The sequence below is a fragment of the Triturus cristatus genome, chromosome 8 (assembly GCF_964204655.1).
Source record: "Triturus cristatus chromosome 8, aTriCri1.1, whole genome shotgun sequence".
Taxonomy (NCBI): domain Eukaryota; kingdom Metazoa; phylum Chordata; class Amphibia; order Caudata; family Salamandridae; genus Triturus; species Triturus cristatus.
The window spans coordinates 1,497,933,945-1,497,955,735 of record NC_140591.1 but is presented as its reverse complement, the minus strand read 5'-3'; positions in this window follow the sequence as shown (position 1 = coordinate 1,497,955,735).

Here is a 21,791-nt window from a genome sequence, read left to right as displayed (position 1 = left end):
TAGATAAACAATTATTGATTAATGAGAAAACATGAGTTTGTGGTGTTTCATTTAGAGAAAGATTCTAATGTGTTTTAGCTGGTTCTAGATCACCATCAACCAATCCAACTAATTTGCAGGCCTGGGCGTAGTGGGCGTAGTGGGGCTACGTGGAGCAGCGCGTAGTGTGCCCAAATCTACGTACACTCGCGCGCTCCGCGTAGCCCCACTACGCACCACCCGCCTCCCACCCGCCATCCTTTCAAATTAATATAAATTATGATAAAAACATTAAATAGAATGACTTACCTGCAGCGCGGCGTCTCTGGGGCTCCCTCTTCCTCGTTCACAACTTCTTTTCACAAATGCGCATGCGCGGACGCCCGCGCATGCCCATTTCTCGCAAGAAATGCGCATGCGCAGGCGTCCGCGGGCGTCCTACGTGCCAATTCGCGCACACAGGTCAGACCTGGCAATGAGAAATCAGGGTAGTCCATGTAGGCCTGTACCACACAAACCCACCATACCTGAGACAATGTGATTGAGACAGATCAAGAAGTGACACCTCTTAACCAGGGATAACTAAAACGTGCAGCAACAATTCCCAAATGTACACATCACCTCCTGAGGCTGGCATTACATTTTTGTGACATACAACCAGCAACAGATTCTTGTGAATAGCCACACAGGCAATGCACAGTGTGAGTATGGACAAGACAAATGGTGTCTCCCTGTACAGGGGACACATGTATCACACATTGGATAAGTACAAATGAGCCCAGGGAACTATGCCACAGAGGAAAAACTATGCTGAACACACAGAGAATGGGCAAACTGTCGGGTGACCCACATGATTGTGAGGCCGGGGTGTCTCAGGGGACTGTGGTGGGCACACAGATTCGTGGGCATGGTATTAGCTGACTGTAACCTGAGCAACCGCCATGGCACTAAGCATACCTCCCCCTGCACATCATGTCTGAGCCCAAAACATTGGTCATGCATGCTGCAAGGGTGTTCGGTTGAAACCTCACACTCCTATGTTGAGACTCATCATCAGTGCAAACTAATATGGACCCCCCAACATAGTGAACAGGTCAGGGCACAGGCAAGGTACCAACACATGTCACACACCACCCACCCACATGATGCAGAAAGCAATGTGCTATGGATTTACTGGCAGCCTAGATGACCATGTGCCAATCTGATTACACACAGACAGGGGACACATGTGAAGGAGGGGAAGGGATGAATCTGAGCACCAGTTGACATTGGGGAACTGTAAATGCAATGCACATATTAACTACGGCAGTGTATCCGTGCTACAGAGCACTTCAAAAAGCTGCTGACCCACAACACAACAAGCAGCCATGTACCTATCCCCTCCTTGCTGCAGTCTCTCCTGTAACTGCCTATCCAGGTCTGGGAAGAACACCGCCAGGACACGCGTCATGTGGGGGGTCAGGCGTCGGCGCCCTCCGTGGGGGCGAGGTGGTGATAGCCACAGCTGGACCCGGGCAATCCGCCGGGTCCAGCATCGGATGTCTTGCCATCTTTTCCTCACTTGGGCTAGGCGCTGACTGCGATCCCCACCGATCTCACGGCCCTGATGAACTGTTTCCAGATCTGTCCCTTCTCATAGGCAGTTACCTGTGAGGATGTCAAAGTGAGACAACATCACTACACCAGCTCCATGTCCCATAGGCACACATTTTCACATCTTTGCTATGTTGAACAGAGCAGAGGATGCTGCCAAGGAATTGCTGTAATCTCAAATACACATTGTCCTCTGTGGAAGCCCCAATGCACTACATGGCATTGAAAGTACAAAGGTGGCAGAAGGGGTGTGACACACTCCCTAATCATAGCACACACTGTGCTTCACATGCAACAGCAGGCTGATGGACAGCACCTCCAAGCAGACACATGCCGCAGTCCACTGATGCAACCCCAGCAGAGTACACAGACTCACACAGGCACTGAGCAATCACCTGCCCTTCACAACAGCGGATACAACCCTCACTCTGCACATGTGCCACTTGCCTGTGGGGTGTCACAGGTGTCGTGCTAGCTAAGCAAGTCAGACACACAGCACAGCATACTTCTCACATCAGATGGGTAGAGCTGTTGCCTCCTCCATGCAGCTGTGGTGCAACACGTCACATACACACTCACCCACATGACAGAGAACATTCACACACATCTATGTCCATGGGGCGTACACATCACTTGGACATTCTCACCACAGGTCCACTCAACTCATACACATCTGTGGGTACAGTCACCTGTCACACCGGGGGGACCACACAATCACCTCAGGGCTGTATTTCTAAAAAATACAAAGGAGTTGCCATGCTGAATGTGTCATGCACTATGCAGTGAATGTCACAGTAAGCACAATGCAAGGCAGGAGTGCACACAGGAACTACATCATGCTCTGCATGAGGGACATAACCCTCCCCCCCCGGGACACACTGTAAACAACATAGCCTGTCTGTCCCTCTTGGACACAATGCCAGAAGTGTAAGTAACAAAAAAGGTGCACAGTCAAAGGTAGTGGAGTCAGTACTCACCTGTTCCCCTGGTCTCCCATACAGGCTGGGGTACTGTGGGAGGACCACATCCAGCAGTGCCTCATTCTCCTCCAGGGTGAATGGCTGTGCCCTCTCCACAGACCGCGAAATGGTGACAGAGGATTCCGAGGCTGCAGCAATGTAGTAGACAGGAAAGTTGCACAGGCAAGTGCCCTCTCAGGGGTGCTGGCTGCCTTGTATCTGTCTTGATCAGGGGCTTTCACTTACAGGAATACATGGTGATTGGTCAGACTCCTTAGCATCCTACGTTTACACCAATCCCTTTAAACCTACACTGATGACACAAATCTGCATGATTCAAATTTTGAGCATCATTGCAAGGCAACCACCACTTTGCAACATTGTAATTTTTGCCCAACTGACTCTTCCTGCCCACCTGAAGGCCACATTGCAACTGAAAGCTCTGTATCCATGACAACCAGCATGCATTTTGGGCCTAATACTTTTACAATATGATTTTTGAAAATACACACACATGTATGGTGTGTTTCACGCATACTCGTACACGTACGGCACCTCTACAATTGTGGTACGGACCGTACACACGCTCGGAGAGCGTGTGTACGGTCCCTACCAGGCGTACTCCTACGCCAACAACACTATAGTGGTACGGACTGTACACACACTTGGAGAGTGCGTGTGTACGATGCGTACCAGGCGTACTCCTACGCCAACAACACTATAGTGATACGGACCGTACACACACTCGGAGAGTGCGTGTGTACGGTCCGTACCAGGTGTACTCCTACGCCAACAACACTATAGTGATACGGGCCGTACACGCGCTCTGAGAGCATGTGTATGGTCCCTACCAGGCGTACTCCTACGCCAACAACACTATAGTGGTACGGACCGTACACACGCTCGGAGAGTGCGTGTGTACGGTCCGTACCAGGTGTACTCCTACGCCAACAACACTATAGTGATACGGGCCATACACACGCTCGGAGAGTGCTTGTGTACGGTCCGTACCAGGCGTACTCCTACGCCAACAACACTATAGTGATACGGGCCGTACATGCGCTCGGAGAGCGTGTGTACGATCCCTACCAGGCGTACTCCTACGCCAACAACACTATAGTGGTACGGACCGTACACACGCTCGGAGAGTGTGTGTGTACGGTCCGTACCAGGCGTACTCCTACGCCAACAAGACTATAGTGATACGGGCCGTACACGCACTCGGAGAGAGTGTGTACGGTCCCTACCAGGCGTACTCCTACGCCAACAACACTATAGTGGTACGGACCGTACACATGTTTGGAGAGTGCATGTGTACGGTGCGTTTCATACGTTTACACTGGTGATAGAGGCGCACATGCCAGGAATGGATGTCGCAGACTCCCACAAGGCTGAACATCAACTCATTCTCATTGCAGAATTATCTGTGCAGGTCCTAGGTGTGTCATGCGGAGATGATGCACAAGTCTCCTTATTTATGTTCACTATTGATGTGTGGTGAGGTGTGTTCACATGTCATGTGTGATGAGGCACTATGTGGCACACTTCCCCTTCTCACTTTGCACATGTGGGCCTGTAGTACAGACGTGTGAAGCACAGCCTCACTGGTATGGCACAGTCACCACCACCCTCAGCTGTCCCCTGATACCAGGGACATGGACACTCTATCAAGTGACATGTTACGACCAGCGAGCCCCTATGTAACTATGTTCTGTGTGTGTCCTGTGTTCACATGAGCTTGCTGTTAGTGTTCCATCGACTACATCTGCAGTTACTGCATCTGACATGTGTCTGTGTGGAGATGGTCCTGGCACACATCTACACACACCATGCCCACATATACTTCCACAGAGGCAGGCTCTGTGTGCATCGGCCATCATATTTCAACAGGAAGACATTTCGCCGTCGTCGCATTGCCTGTGTATTCTGTTTACATGTGTACCCCTTCATCGCAATGTGTGTGAGCTGTACATTTGACATTCCATGTGTCCTGGGCGTCTCGCTTGCCGTCAGCTGTCTGTATGAGATGCCCTGATGTAACTGCAGCTCGTTGGATGTATATCACTCCTGTGATGTTTCTGACTGTTCACTCCGACTGATCCCCAGCTCGTTTCATGGCATTTCAGGTACACATGACGATCAACAGGTGTATCTGGCTTTTCGTAGGAGTGCCAGCAATCTGCCATATGTGTCCTGGATGTATTGCACACACCAGACTCCATAGTTACATGATGTTTAGGAGCTGTTTAGCATGTGCTCTGTTCATTGACATTGATGTTTGTAGGCTCTCAATCTTCGTTATTCAATCCTATTTTCTGCAGGGCACCGCCTGTCCCCCGACCAATGCCAGACTTGGCTACCATGAGGGAACGTGACTGCATTCGTCGGTACCGATTCACACAACAGTTGATTGTGGACTTGACCGCCAAGCTGGCACCACACCTCCAACCACAACACAGGTATCCTACTGCGCTGACCCCCAAGATGAAGGTGATGGCATCCTTACATGCCATCACCTTCATCTTGGGGTTTCAATTTACCATAGCTGATGTTGGGGGGATGTCCCAGACAATGTTCAGCCGTGTCATGCATGATGTTTTGGTAGCCATGTTGTCGCACCTTAATGAATTCATCAAATTTCCTACTCCTGGGCAGTTGAGAGATGTCAAAGCTGAATTCTATGCCCTGGGAGGGATGCCCCATGTAATTGGGTCCATAGATGGCACACATGTGTCTTTGGTACCACCACAGGCACAGGAAGTAGCCTATCGCAACCGTAAACATTACCACACCATAAATGCCCTTGTGGTGTGTCTTGCTAACATGCTGATTTCACATGCCTGTGCACATTTTCCAGGGTCAGCACACGATGCCTACATCATGAGGCGTAGCAGGGTGCCACAAATGATGCTGCGGCTGCGCAACGTACGAGCATGTCTTGTTGGTGGGTATACTCTGTTTGTCCTGTGTGTTGTGGTGTCTTACGGCATCTCCTGTCCCACTTATTTCCATGATGTTTCCATGTAGGGGACTCTGGATATCCCAACATGCCATGGCTGATGACACCTCTCCGCAACCCAAGATCAGCTGCAGATCACCGCTACAACAATACACACGGGCAGAACAGGCGAGTGATTGAGGGGACGTTTGGCCTCCTGAAGAGCCGATTCCAGTGCCTTCACAAAACTGGTGGCTCCCTCCCATATGCACCGGAGAAGGTCTGCAAAATCTTCATTGTGTGCTGCATGCTGCACAACATGGCAGTGGAGGAGGCAGTGCCACTCATCCTGGATCTGGATGAGCAGGAACATCCACCCGTGGAGGATGAAGAGCTTGGCGACGAGGCAAGTGAAGAGGAGGAGGAGGAGGAGGAGGAGGATATCTGGAGTCAGCTCATACGCAACTTCTTCTCATAATGGTGAGTCACTGTGTCTGAGTGTGCACGCTTGTAGGCTTGGGTGGCATGTGTTGCAATGTTTGTGTGCAGCTAAGTTATGGCAAATTGACTTAGATGTGTGTTTTGATGTGTCACTCTAGTGATGATCTAATGCCACACCGTTTTCCTGAGAGACTTTCTTACTAATTTGCAAGGCTACAACATTGTTAATGTTCAGTGACTGACCATGTGTGCAGAGGCAAATCTTAGTACTGACTTCTTGTCTGTCTGTCATTCCCAGGTTGTTGCACCTGTTGTCTGCGCGTGTCATTGTTGGCCACCTACTATCCCTCATGAGTATTGCAACGTGTGCTGAATCAGCGTTCCATGCACGGACATGTGGAAATGTCACTTTGGGTAAGGTTTGCTGCAAGGCTGTTTGGTGGTGGTACGGGTTGGGAATGTGTGGTGACTGCTTCTGTGCATGTTGTGTTACCATGCATACATTTGTACTCACCATGGGGAACTTTACATGTATCATCACTCCCATGAATTGATAGTCACCCTTTGTGACAGTCACCTGTATACGTTTTTGGATTCGGATTAAGGCGTGTGGGTGACACTTCCCTCAGAGACATACGGGTGGACATAGTGTTGGACATCCTCATTACAGGCTCAATGGTGAGTTGCTGCTGCTCTGTGTGCAGCAGGAGGTGTTTGTCTCATCCCTTAACTTGTGTGTCAGTTCATTTGGATTTCTAACTTCCGTGTTGTGAAGGGGGTGTCCAGCGTATGGCCCACATGTTAAGTCAAGTGACATGTGAGTCTGTTCATATGGATACATTTCCCTTGGTGCTGAGTTTGTGTAATAAAGATGTTCCGCAGCCTCAAAAGTACCTCATCTCTGTCACTGCACGCCTCTTGCCCCTTTGCAGGCGTCATCTATGGCATAGTTGTCACAGATTGTGCATATGAGTGTATGTGTACTTTGGCAACGTGCATGCAGTTCTTAATGGCTACTACTCTCTATTGTGCATGAAGTCCATGGTAGTGTATGTATGTGTGCAGGTTGCTCCCCCCAACGGGCTGTCAACGCATGCTGAGGATGTGTCTCCTGTGCGCTGCTCGTCCTTCTGTTCACAGATTCTGTGTCAGTCATCTTTGATGGTTGTTCCTCCATTTTCTCTGAGTGACACATGAGTTACCTGACACTCCTTCATTTACATACGGCTGTTGCAGTTGTCCTTTATGGCATCCTTGGCTTTGTGTGATAGTTTAGGCTAATTTTCAAGAGCCTGCCGTCTGCTGCTGTGGACCCTGCCACAGGGGCCCACCCAATTCCATGTTTCTGAATGCCACACGCCTACAAGATGCTGCTCACTTCCTCCCTCCACCCATTCATCATGCTGTCATCAGCTTGTCTTTGCCACTGTTGTACCAACGCTGTGCCAAATGCATGACCATCAGCACATGCAACGTGCACTGTGAACCGCCCTCTTGTCCTTGCCTGACCCACATCACACAAGAGGCTCATGTTGCAGACACCCTCCAAGCAATGTACACACCAAATTATGCAGCATGCTCCCAGGCATCCCATAAGCGCACACACAAACCCTTTGCATGCAGGGTGTGCAACTCCAGCTGCCTACACAACGATGCCCCGCCTTCCAGGCCCTGTCACACCAACAGGTCATGTCCATCCTACTCCACAGCGTCTCCGTCCAACAGAACTCCATTTGAGTCTGTTACCTCCTCAATACAACAGGGCCACACATCACCATCATTGCAGTGAGATTGATAAATGCACCCAAAGCACACATCTTCTTCACTGCCATCTCAGACGGATACAAGAACACCCACAGGGACATCCACCAGAATCCCAAAGGATGACTTTTAATTTATTCACAAGTCCACCCTCAAAGTTAGATATCTGGCTAGGCATCAACCCCCTGGAAACCCTCAGGGTAACACCCCTAGACAGCTCTCCAGGCCGACATCCCCAATTTGGCAAAGCCATCAACATGTCCATCTTCACGCATGCCCTCACCTCCACAGGCTACATGTGGATGTGTGCCAGTGAGTTCTGGCTGGTGGAGAGCAACACCATCATCCATCATTGGTCCATCAACATTTACATCCACGTCTCGGACAGGCAACACACTAACACACACCCCACTACCAATCTACCGAAGATGCTTGATGGAAGTCACCCCAGACAAGCTGTGTGGGACAGTGGAACCAAGACCACCACCACACCCTGCAACCTCACACACTGGATCAGCAAATGATCCACAAATGTTGCCACATTGACGGACTTTCCTGTGAAGCACAACAACAGTTAATCCACCTGTGACAAGGCAGACCTACTGGACTCATACAGGTGTGGCCGGACTCTTGTGCCAAGCTTGCGACACAATGAACCATTGTTTGCCTTCAAAGCCTGTAAAACGGTATACACAGACATCACCATATCAGCATCAAGGACAATTAGAGATCCTTCTGATAGGGCTGAGGCACTAAAATACAGGACATCAAGTAGCTCATAAGCATTGTGAGTGCACTGACATTAGCTACCAATCCACAAGACAGCCCCCCCTTGCAAGGCAGAGGCAATCCCTTGGAAACTTTCTAGCACTGCAGGCTCCTGGACATACACGCAAGGCTTGGCACGCAGAGGCAGACAGCACTATTAACCGTGTGAACAAATCCCCTCATGTTCTGGACTTCCATCTGCAGGAAATACAAGACCCGGCTCATGTGCAACATCCACTGGGGATCTCCATCAGGCCACTTCCAACACAACATCTGTTACACATCATTCCCCATCCTTGTAGCCCCCGTCCAGCACATCATGTATGTATCATTTGAGTTAGGCACATTCCATGGTAGATGGAGGCATGCAGTGACCCAGGCCCTTCTTAGACAACGTACGGCAGACCCGCAGGCTCTCAAGGAACATCACCGTGCTTCCCTAACCAGGAAATGTCGTCAAGAAGACAGTCAACGAGCAACTGACAAACTGAGGAAAACGCTAAGAGCTCCCAGAAACCTGCACAAGAACATCTTCCATAGTAATCACACCACTGTAACCGTCAGCATGGCCACCACCACCACCAAGTTTGCACCGCTCAACAATGGTGAGGCCACCCCCCTGGAACTCTGAACAGCATTATACACATTGTGCTACCACACTGTCAGCTCACACATCTCCAATACTGGTATCGAGAGTCTGGACCATAATGAAATCAAGTCTTAGCTCACAAGCAAGTCCCGGGGAGTCTGCCTGGAGCCTTTGGCATGTAGTACACTGTGGTCATCTGGCCCATGCCCCAGGGGTCATCTCTCAGCATGTCAATCTTCAATGTGTCCATGACCCCCCTCTCCTCCATCACATGTGCACACAACCTCATCATCATCTCGTATGCCATTGACAGCCAGCTGCTCATCACACTCACAAAAGAACATGCCGTTTCCAGTTCCTAACTTAAAGGAGACATGAGGTGTGTTACAAAATGGCTAAACATCAGCCACCTGAGGATGGACTTGAGCAAGAATTGGGTATTCATCTGAGGATTGTCCCCTTACAGCTGTGTCAACTCCTTGTGTACCAATGACCGGGGCACTGCACCAGCACCCATTGGCAACGCACACAAGTTGGTGTTCATCATGGACTGGTTGCTCACAATTGCCATGCAAATGAACAGCATCTGTACCTCATGCCGCAACACCCTCCGCATGATGCACATGATCCACAGATAGATCCACTCCAAGGCAAGACAGACCGTCTCCAAGCTCCCCAACACCAGCCGGGTCAACTACAGCACCACCCTCTACAGGGCAAGAACAGCGAAAATCCTGGCTGACTTGTCCACATCCCGGATGCATCTGCACAGCTCATCTTCGACATCGCGCGCCCCAAACACATCACCGTACACCTGAGATAGCTGCAATGGCTCAATGTCTGCTGCAGGATGTCCTTCAGACTCCTCACCCACACTCAGGAGGCAGGACCCAACCCAGGACCCCAAACCAACCTTGGACGTCTGTCATCCAAGACCCCATTGTTCAACACCCTGCATCCAAACTTGCCCTGTCCCCCATTATTCACATCCACAGGACTACAGCATGTAGCCGATAGTTCTCCCACCAGCCCAAACAGACCAGGGACTCCCTCCCCGGGCCCCTGACATGACCCATGTCCTCTACGCCTTCATGATACTCTTCCACATTGTTCTGTCTGCACACGATTGCAACCCCACCCTCATTAGATTGAGGACATCATGTTTGAGTGTTGAGCTCCATGTCTGTATTGGATGATACATTGAGTCCCATGTGTGTCCTGTACCAGCCTACGATCCAAGGGTATGTATACCTGGTGTTAGTTCGACACTCAAGCATAGTTTTACATTTCCCCACACGTATGTTGTGGACTCATGCAAAATGACAGCAACATCAAATTCAAATTAATGTGTTTTATTGTAGGTCTGGGGTGTGATTTGTTGAAAGAAATAGGTGCTGTACAGGGATAATAAAATCCAAAGTTCACAGGGGGAGATGGTATCCTTGCCATTTGAAGTCATCATAGTCCAGACCACAGTCTTTGACATCATTGGTCAGACTGTGACCAGCAAGTCCATGTGGCAGATAATGTCAGTGAATGAGGTGATGCTGTTGCACATGAAGGCCAGGTGCCATACCAGGTGATCTGGGAGATGTGGATGGCCTGCTGCCTCTCAGTGTCTTTTCCGTGGACGACCCACCTTCCTCGTGGGACCCTCAGATGCAGGCCATGGCGATGCTCAGGACACTCCGTCGGACGAATCCTCCTCCTCCTCCCTCCCTGTGGCTGGTGTTGTTCTTCGCCTGGTGGCACAGGGAGGGTTGCCCATGTTGTTGGCGATCCGACGGAGTGAACGGCTCATGTCCGTATGCACCGCCAGGAGCTCAGCCAGTCTTGCCTCCATCCGTCCTTGGTGTTCTTGTTGACTGGCGTGTTGCTCGGCCTGCAGGTTTTTTATATCTGTGAGGGTCTCCGCTACCTGGCTGAGGACCCTGGTGTCACGCCGGTATGCCTCGATGATGGTGCGTACGTGTGACATACCGGTCCCTTCAGCTGGCTTGTCAGGTTCTCGCCTCCTCCTGCCTCCACTCCCACCACCCCTACCCACACGAGCCTGGCCTGCCGTTGTGGGCACATCGGGTCTCCGGGACCCCTGAGGGATGGCAGTTGCAGTGTGTTCTGCCTCCTCCTGGGTGTCCGGCGAACCTGGTCCCTCCAGGTCAGACTGGCTCAGTTGTTCAGTGCGGGCAGGGCTCCTGGGTGTCTCCTGGGATGTGGCAGGAATGGGGGTGGTGGTTGGCAGAGATTGTCCTGAAGCAGGTGCTGCAGGGGGTCGGACACCAGAGGGGCCAGGTTGATCGGGGTCATCCGCGGAGTCTTGAGAGGCGTCACTGCCGGTGGGATCAGGTTCCTCCCGAGCCTGGGACTGTGATTCTTCCCCCCCATTGTTGGGGGAGATCCATCAGGGTGCCCTGTGTGTGAGAGAAAGACAATGTTAATGCTGTATCATGCAACATCTTTATTTCATACATATTCAAGTTGTCACAGTTCCTCCAGGTAGTTGTATGTTCCTAGCATTCTCCTGCATGTTCACTTGTGGATGGCTATGTTGCGGCTGCAAGATTGATATGTGCTCCTGACTCTTTGACCTGTTGGTTTTAGTCTTGGGTGCTTCCGGGGCGATGTATTGGTCTTGTTGTGAGACATGTCCATTGTGAGACTGTGTCAATACTTTACCTGTCCCGGGGGTGTGTGGTTGTGTGAGGGGTGTGTGTGACAGGGCCTGCTGGTGGGTGTAGTGTCCCCACATGGGGCATGCTGCAATGACAGTGAGTGTGAGTTCCTGTCCTAGCTATCTGAGCGTGTTGTGTTGGTGTTTGAGTTTGTAGTGGTCAGAGGAGGGCCTTGTGCTGCCTACAGCAGGGCCAAGTGTCATCTATCTTGTCAGTACTTTGGCAGTCCCTGTACATTGAGCATGGTGCATGAGTATGTACCAGTGCTATATGGGATGAGGCCAATGGTGTGTGATTGTGAGTTGAAGAATGCATTTTCAGAGGCCCACCCTCCTAGCATAGCGGACATCCATTGTTGTGTTGGTGGTTCGTGTAGCATGGGACATGGCATGGCCTTGCTTTGTGAATGTGGCATACACATGTTAGTGGCATGAGCGTTGTCTTTGAGTGTGGTTGTGTCCGGTGAGGGCTTGGGGGTAGTTGAGTGCAGTTTGTGTATTTGGGGTGTTTCTGGCAATCCCCCCATGTTCCCTAAGTTGTTTGTGTACTCACCAGGCTCTGGAAGTTCTTGTAGTCCATGTACTCCCACCAGCGGGAGCAGGGCCATCACCTTCTCCTCCCAGGGATGGTAATGTACCGGTCTGCGGGGCAGCCCACCTCCCGTGATGTTACTCTGGGCGTAGGCTTCATTCATCTTCCTCTTGACTGCCTTCCGCAGATCGTACCACCTGGCTTAGCATTCGTTCCTGGTCCTTCTGATGGGTGCAACAGCATTCACCCTATCGACAATCCTCTGCCACAGGCTTGATTTTTCTGCTATGCTGGTCTGTCTGACCAATGTTCCAAAGAGCTGTGGCTCGACTCTGATGACTTTGTTGACAAGGATATCCAGCTCCTACCTTGTGAACTTTGGATTCTTGTCTGTGGGCATGGTGTGGGGTGAGGGTGTGGCTGGTTGTGGGGGTGTGTGTGTGAATGTGAAGGTGTGTGTGTGAATGTGAAGAGGGAGTATGTGTGAAGGAGTTTGTGTGAAGGTGTATATGTAAAGGTGTATGGGTGCAGTTGTTGTGGTGTGCTCTGTCTGTAGTGAGTCTGTCGCAAAGGCTCATGGTTAGTGTGTGTGGGCCCTTTTTATTGGTCCATTTGTGGGTGTGTCTGAGTTTGAAATGTTGGTGGGTGTGTTATAAGAGGTGGTTGTGAGTTTGGGCCTCTGTTTGCCTGTTTGGATGTGCCAGGTCAGTCATTTTGATGTTTTTCTACTGTAGACGTGTTTTGTGGTGTTGTGCGAGTCAAATTGACCCTCCTTGTGCTGTTTTACAGTGTCCTGGTTCAGTTTGAGTCATTTTCGCGTATGTAAGGTGCGTACATACGCGATGTTGTTGTACCGTGCTCGCATACGCTATGTTTTTGTAAGGTCTGTACATACCCGATGCTGGGGGACGGGGCTGGTGTACGGTGCGTACAAGTACGGGGCTGGGGTACGGTGCTGGGGTACGGTGCATACAAGTAAGGGGCTGCGGGACGGTGAATACAAGTACGGGGCTGGGGGACGATGCTGGGGTACGGTGCGTACAAGTAAGGGGCTGGGGGACGGTGCGTACAAGTACGGGGCTGGGGGATGATGCTGGGGTATGGTGCGGCCAAGTAAGGGGCTGGGGGACAGTGCATACAAGTACGGGGCTGGGGGACGGTGCTGGGGTACGGTGCGTCCAAGTGAGGGGCTGGGGACGGTGCGTATAAGTAGGGTGCTGGGGTACGGTGCAGGAGTACGGTGCATCCAAGTACGGGGCTGGGGTACGGTGCGGACATGGGGGGGTAGGAGCTGATATAGGGGGGGTACGGTGGTGACATACGGGCGGACATATGTGGGGCGGAGGGGTGGGGGCTGTACGACTCGTATCCCGGGCACAGGCAACCCGGGATACGGGTGGTATGGAGTTCGCTACGGACAGGACTTTTTACATATGTTTGTGTATTGGGAATGGCGGTACGGATCGAACTTGTGCGCTCGGACTTCAGTTTTACGAATTGTACGTAAAAATCTCAGGGGGCCTGTTGGGTACTTTTCCCGATACGATTCGTATGTATTTTTCACGTACGAATCGTACTTCACCGGATGGACGGTCCTTGTACAATTTGTACGTAAAAAAATACGGATACGAGTCGTACGGGAAAAAAATTAAACGGATCGGAATCAGCAGCCTAATGTCCAATGGGGGCCACAGATTGAATTACGTCAATTGAAATTGTTACGATCAACAGAGGCCATTTTTAGGTTCTCCCCTACGATAGGGAACAAACCAGTAAGAGAGATATTGACCCTTTATAAGAGTAAATGTATTACGGAGGCTTGCTCTGGTGCTGCCCTATGGGGAATGGATAATTGTGTCCCACTCCAAGCCCAGAAAAATATATTTCTAAGGAGAATACTGCCAGTCCCTAATTCCGCTCCCTCCTATATAGCACAAAAGGAGCTTGCAGTTCCCTAGATCGATGATCACATCAGCATGTCCCCATTAATTGCCTGGCATTGGATATGGAGCAAAACCGGAACCAGATTTACCCAGGATATCATAATTGATTGCCTGGGTCTTGAATATAGTCACAAAATTCTGTACCAAGCTTATAAAAGAGGTTGACAAGGAACTTGATATCAATGATCCTGTACAAATCTTATATTATAGCATAAAATAACTGAAAATGGGGCTTGTCGGGGCTAGGGAACTTATGATGAAATCTAGGGAGAACCTTAAATTGACAATCAAGGAATACAGTGAGGGATAACAAGAGATAGGTATACAACAATACCTGTACTGGGTACCAAAGGTGCGTCACAGATTCTGTCTTACAAGTCTGTGGGCCCGATTCACAGAACTAACTTAAGACAATATCCTAAACTTACTACCATTTTGGTATTCACAGACGGCACTTACTCATTTTGGTATTCACAGAAGGCACTTATTCATTCCGGTATTCACAGAAGTTAGGAGTCCTAACTTTAGGACTCCTAAATGCCTTCTGTGAATACCGAAAGTCTTAAAATTAGGATTTTTCTTAGTTTAGTAGTAGTAAAGTTAGGACTCCTAACTTTAGGACTCCTAAATGCCTTCTGTGAATTACGAAAGTCTTAAAATTAGGATTTTTCTCACTTTAGTAGTAGTAAAGTTAGGAGTCCTAACTTTAGGACTCCTAAACTGAGAAAAATTCTAGCTTTAAGACTTTCGGTAGTCACAGAAGGCATTTAGGAGTCCTAAAGTTAGGAGTCCTAACTTCTGTGAATACCGAAGTGAGTAAGTGTCTTCTGTGAATACCAAAATGAGTAAGTGCCTTCTGTGAATACGAAAGTGGTAGTAAGTTTAGGATTTTGTCTTAAGTTAGTTCTGTGAATCGGGCCCTAAGACTGGGCACTCTCCACTTTTTATTAGCTTTCCCTGACAGGGGCAAATTGAAACCAAAACTACCACTCTGCCCGTGTGATGGAAAGTCATAACAGTCAACTCTACATTTTATTCTCTTTTGCTACTTTTATAAGGATATAAGAAAAAGTGTTTTACGTCCCCTCTTTTATAGTGAATGAGGGTGTATGCTATGCTGTGGCCTTAAACGTACAATTATCAATCAAAAGAAAGAAAGAAAATTTGTACCTTGAGGCCCTACAATATGAAATTACATAGGTCATACACATATAATGGACGATCGTAATACTGAATATTTATTACCATTTGAGGATCGATTTTACAACATACTGCTATTTCAAATGCACCTTATCGTTTACTCTAGTATAGAAACTATATTACCATTAAGCTGTTATTCTTTATGCACTTTGGGGCCTATGCATCAACAATGCCATTTGCGATTCCTTATTAGCGAAAAATAAGGAATCGCTAATAAGGAATAGCAAAAGGCTATGCATGTAGGAATCGCTATTCAAATAGCGATTCCTTAATATTCCTTATTACCGAATCGGTAATACCGAATCGGTAATAAGGAATACCTACCCATTCATTCCTATGGGCTTGGAGGCCCATAGGAATGAATGTAAAGCCAGTCTGTATTAGAGATTCGGTATTACCGAATCGCTAATAGCGGGAGCACTTTCAAGGGTGCCAGGGTGTCAAAAGGACACCCTGTTGCACCCCTGAAAATGATATGTGCACATATGTTGCACACACACATGCTCTAAGGGCATGTGTGTGCGCAACATGAAACTTTGAAAAATGCACAAAAGTGCATTTTTCAAAGTTTTTGCAAATTACCATGCAGTTCATCTTCATGGTAATTTGCTCCCCCTATTAGCGAAATCGCTAATTTTTTAACTTTGATGCATTGCATTTAAGGAATCTCACTTTGGATTCCTTAAATGCAATCGCTATTTAAGGAATCGGTATTTAAGGAATCCCTATTTAAAGAATCGCTATTTAAGGATTCCTTATATAGCGATTTCTGCTTTTGGGTTGATGCATTGGGATTGGGTATTTTTTACTTAATACCGGGAGCTATTACCGAATCGGTATTTTACCGACTGGATTTTGGGTTGATGCATGAGGCTGATAATTGTCTAGTCGGTGGAAGAGTACTATATTCGTCTAAAAGTCGCTTGTAATATTATGAGATCTGGGAATTGAGACATAATTATGCTGTGCTTCCTTCTGTATAATCACATTATAAAACATGGAAGATAAATTAAATCTCATGGTTTTATTAGATAAAGCTAAAATATGGTACATACTTGCATGATGATTTTCATTTTGCTACACTTTTGTCTATTCTTGGATTAACTTACAAATACTACATGCTGCTACTATAAGTATTATTATTTCTCATCCCCTTCTATTTATTTATTTCCTGTATTTTATTGATTTTGGATTCGATTGTCTCTTTCCAATGACTTCACAAACTGTTGTATTTGCTCGGCATGTAATTTGATTATTAGATTGCTTTTATGGTTGTGTTTTTAACCGAATAAAGTTGAATTGATTGATTGATTAATTGACACATTTATGCTCTCTCCCTGTGCAGTCACACTGTGCACTGCCTAGACACCCATGCATCATGGTGCAAGGGTGCCTGCATTATGAGCAGGATTGTTGTTGTGTCAGGAAGGGCACCTTCCTGCTCAAGAACAATCCTTTGAGGCATTTTGCTCTTTCCATGTGTATTGTAGGATGCAGCATGCATAGAAAAAGGAATTAAACAAAAGCCATACTGATATTTCTCTTACTTATGCCTCACTTGGGAAGATTCACCATTTTAATGTAATTCCAAGTTTACTCACCTTAGTAAATCTGTGACGGCTTCAGAAACCATCGGTGGATGTATGGGTACACCCATGCTCCACCCATGTGCTTTCTCAACATAGCTTAACACAAAGCAGTGATTTTTGCTGCCTTGTGTAACTCTGGAGTAACTAAGTCATGCAGAGCTACACAAGGTGGTATTGCATGTCTTAGTAAAACCCATTTAAAGATTGTATTAGCTTCAGTCAAGTTGATGATACAAGGGCATTACAGGCCCTTACTAAATCTGTCCCTATTTGCACAGTAGTAAGACTCCTTGTGTGATGAAAATTTTAGTGCATGGACCAGTGGGAGGCATTTTGCATGAATCATTCTCTTCGTGCCTAAAAACAACCCATTTCCCATACAAGAATGGATCTCTGACCTGAATGCGCTCAACTGCTCTCTCACCACTTCTAATTCAGTTATTCTCTAGGCATCACCATTGACAATACCCTTACCATCACCTCCACATAAAAAAAGCAGCCAAAGGAGCACTCTTCACTCTCCGTCATCTCAAGAAAATTAAGCCCTTCATCCCGGCTGATGACTTTAAAACTGTTGTTCAATTGCTGGTCCTGTCGAGAATAGACTATGGCAACGCTATCCTCGCTGGAACACCTAAAGTCCACCTCGCACCACTCAAATCTGTGCTCAACCTAGCAGCTAGACTTATCTCCGACTACAAACGTTTCGATCACATCTCCCCCACCCTGAAAACCCTCAAATGGTTACCCATCGAAGGCAGATCTACCTATAAGATCGCATGTATCACGCACAAAGCCCTTCACCAAAACACCCCAAGTTACCTCCCAGAGAAACTCCACAGAGCAGGCTGTGCACGACTGTCGAGGAACACAAATGCTCTCACTCTTATCCCCCCCTGTTTAAGAAGAGAGGCACTCAAGTTTGCTCCTTCTCTGGTAACGCTCCCTCCATCTGGAACTCCCTGCCTAAAGACCTACGCTGTAAACCCTCCTACTTCAACTTCAAAAAAGAACTCAAATTGTTCCTCCTCAACAAATTCTGGCGTCCTTAGTTCCTACCTCTGACACTGATCTCAGGCGCTGCGACCAAGTCATGGCCCCCTTTAGTGCCCTCCAATTCTTTCCCCTCCACCTTCTCCTACCAATCCCCCCTCCCTTACACTACTCTTCTACCCCTACCCTCCCCTCCTGCTCTCTTTATCTACTTATGACTCCTAGCCCTACACACAACCTCCCACTGATTTACTACTCCTGCTACTCCCCTAACTCCTACTCACATCTTCCCCTCCTTTTTCTCTTCTTCCCCTCCCTTTTTCTCTTCTCTCTCACCCCCACCCACCCTCCCTAACCTAAGTTCTCACTACCCACGTTAGCTTAATATAGTGTTCTGTAAATAGCCTTCGTATTTTATCTGCTTTCTTTGTTATATTGGCTCCTGTTTTGCTCAAATGTTTTTTTTAAAACTGTACCTCCACACATTCTTGTAGAGCACTCTGATACCCCTGGGTCTAGCCGGCGCTATAGAAAACCTTTAAGTAAATAAATAAGTGATGTAGAGTACAGCTTCCCTATACTGTGGGAGTGTATTGACTGCATTCCTGTGGAGACCTATAACTGAATGAGAGCGAATGGAGAAAAGGCTACCCTAAATACATTCTGTGAGGTCCCTTTTAGCAATGGGCTGCTATTAGTTCTTTCTGAGTGAGGACATAGGGTAGATGGTAGAAGTTAGGGGTAGGTCATGGGTTTCTCTTGTTAAAGTAGTCAACATTTCTAAGCAAAGCTGGCTTTTTGTCTGTGCCTAATGACCAATCAGAAAGTCTGATGACAGCCAGGTGCTGAAATCTCATGCTTCATTGTGTCCTTGTTTTGGATACTTCCTCTTGGAGCCAATGGTGCAGATTGGAGCTTCCGAATTCCCTCTACTTCCACGGACGGAGTGATTTCACAGTCACACACGCACACACACATCACACGCTGGTGGGGCCCATTACACCAACATTCATCCTACCACTCTATCCGTGCCATGTATAAGGGAAAACACTTTCAATACCTAACCAATCTGCATATACCCTGAGGTCAATGGCATCAACTAGTTGCTATAGATCTGGTGAAACATTTCAGACACGCAAATAAATTCAATAACATGACAATAAATAACCACCTGACACAGTGATTCAAACAGAATAATGTTTATCTAAAATTGTAAGAAAAGCCAATTAAATGCAAGATCATTTAATTCATATTTACCTATTCTGGCTAAAAGTCGTTTTCTAAGTCAGAACCGGTCCTCAGCAAAATAATCAAAGTTTCTAGCCGTCATGTAGAGTCACCGTCCTCTTCTGTCAGCATCGGGACCTCTGATCATCAGTTCGGGAAGAAGTGGCGCTAGACCTCTCTAGTCTACTAATATTTATACCAAAATTACATTCCAAAATGTTGCAATCATATCGTACAAATCGGACGAATGGCGGAAATTATGTCGTCTTGGTACTTTGGGATACATCAGTACTATTTCACACACATTGATCGTCTCAAATAATGAATAGAAATAAGGAGTCCATAACTAATCCGTTACTTCTACGGATGTCTCTTTTGGATACATTGTATCCCATTCGTGAGAACATTACAAGTTCACAAAGTCAGTATTTGGTTTGGCAACAAATTTCATATTCAGGGGCACCTGGCATCTCTCCCAGATTTGTCGTCATGATCATGGCTTTTCAGTTCGACAGGAGGGCAAGGTCACAGTCCGCGCGAAGCCTCCTTGCCAATTTTCCATCTACTCAAGTACAGGCTGCGGGTGGTAGCCATGTTTTAGCAGGCCATAATGGGCTACTTAAGTAAAAGGAAACACAAAACATAATTACTGCAAGGAAATGATTATACAGTGTTATTCCCCTGCTAATACCCTTATGTGTATGTATTTATCTAGCCATTTGCGATATCAAAAGCCATTAATGCATATTAATTATAAGCGCAAAACACAATAACATCACATAAGCAACATCTATTTCGTCAATTTGCTCACCAACTTAGTTCACTTATTATTTTAGCCATGCAATAGCATTCCCACGTGTATTTCTTCTGTTAATAAGGTTGATTAGACAAGACTTGACAACTAGTAATTACTAATTAATCAGTAGTACTTTTAATAATGACATACGAAAATGAAACAGGTAATTGGTTTAAAATTAAAACCCTGCTCCATCAATCCCCCCTTTGGTGATATCTTATCACCACAAAAAATCAAAACCCCAAAAATCAATTTACTTTCCCCTTTTGAAGAAATTCAAAATATCTTCTTGTTCATTTTTCAAACCCTTGTTGCCATATCATCTTCTCTCTTTGTTTCTATATACATGCTTTCCCTCAATTCTTCTAATTCTATTTCTTGTGGATCTCTTTCTGGTTTCTTTTGTCTCTTTTTAACATTTTCTCGTGTTATTTTCTTTTTTATTTCTTCTGTATCTACAACACATACACCCTAATCTAAGAATTAATAGTGCAACAATTACACACGTCAATGGAAATAATATCTTACCAAAAATGGTACTACCTATTTTTGCTACAAAATTCTTAATAGCAATCATCTTATTAGCCATTTTAGTCCAGATACTTTCAGCTTCCAGTGGCTTATTCTTCATGCAAATCAGTAATATTTTTGATATAGACCTTTAGATCTTTACTTTCGTCAGGAATGTAAGTGCAACAATGTTGAACTTTCAGCATTCCACAGACTCCACCCTCTTTTGCCAATAGAATGTCAAGGGCAAGTCGATTTTGCATCGCCATAGCGCGCAAAGCAACCATTTCAGTATTTACCAAAAGAAAGCCTCCAGCGGTGCTTGTTGACAAGCGATCCACCACTGTTGACAGCTTCCGAATGCCAAATGCATTTAAAGAAATTCACACTGCTGGAATTAAAGCTCCAAAAATATCTCCTTCAATTTCTGTCCATGTTTCTCTTCTATAGCGTGTTAATAGATTAGTTTGTTCAGCATTTTCTACTCTATCCATGTGAAAAATCTTTGGAAAGACCAGGCCAACATAACATGTGCCAAACCAATGGTCAGGCAAACGGTAATAAGCCTTATTCCCACAAATATAATACCCTCCCGGAAAAACTGGATCTTCTCCTCCTCTAAATCCCCATCCGGTTGCAATAAAGTATGTATCATGACACTCACTAGTCCCTATGAAATAATATTCATACTGGGATCTCTGCCTGGTAATGCATAATTTGCCTTTCTGTGGTGCATCTATAGCCATATTTGGACTGGCTCCATTTTTCAATTATTTTTCTTTCTCAATATCCCACACTGTTTCACTCATTTTATGCCCTTCGGCTTTCTTGTGCATGTTCAACCTTCTTCTCTCAACCTTGTCTAGAAAAGTTTTCTCCTCTCCTTTCAAACTGCAAGTTAAATTGTTTTTAAAAACATATTCTAAGGTTAATTCTCTAGTTTCTAAAAAAATCTCACCTAAAGTGTTCGCTTCTTTTGCAGGATTCAGTTCTTTATTCATAGGCAATTGCCCAAGAATATTATCTACATTAGACATATTGTAATCTAATTTCCCTAACTGATAAAATATACTTATCAACACACTACATGAAATTCCATACGTAGCCGGAAGATGATGATAAGTCACTCCTTCCGAAACAGAGGCAGGTAATTGCATGCAAACGTAGCAATCCCTTACTTCCATTGTTATTACGTATTCATACAACAATTTTGAAAAAACATTGCTAGAAAAATCATTAATTGACCTATCCTTATGTATATATACATCACTAGTTCTAGTTGGAACTATCTTCTGTGAACTC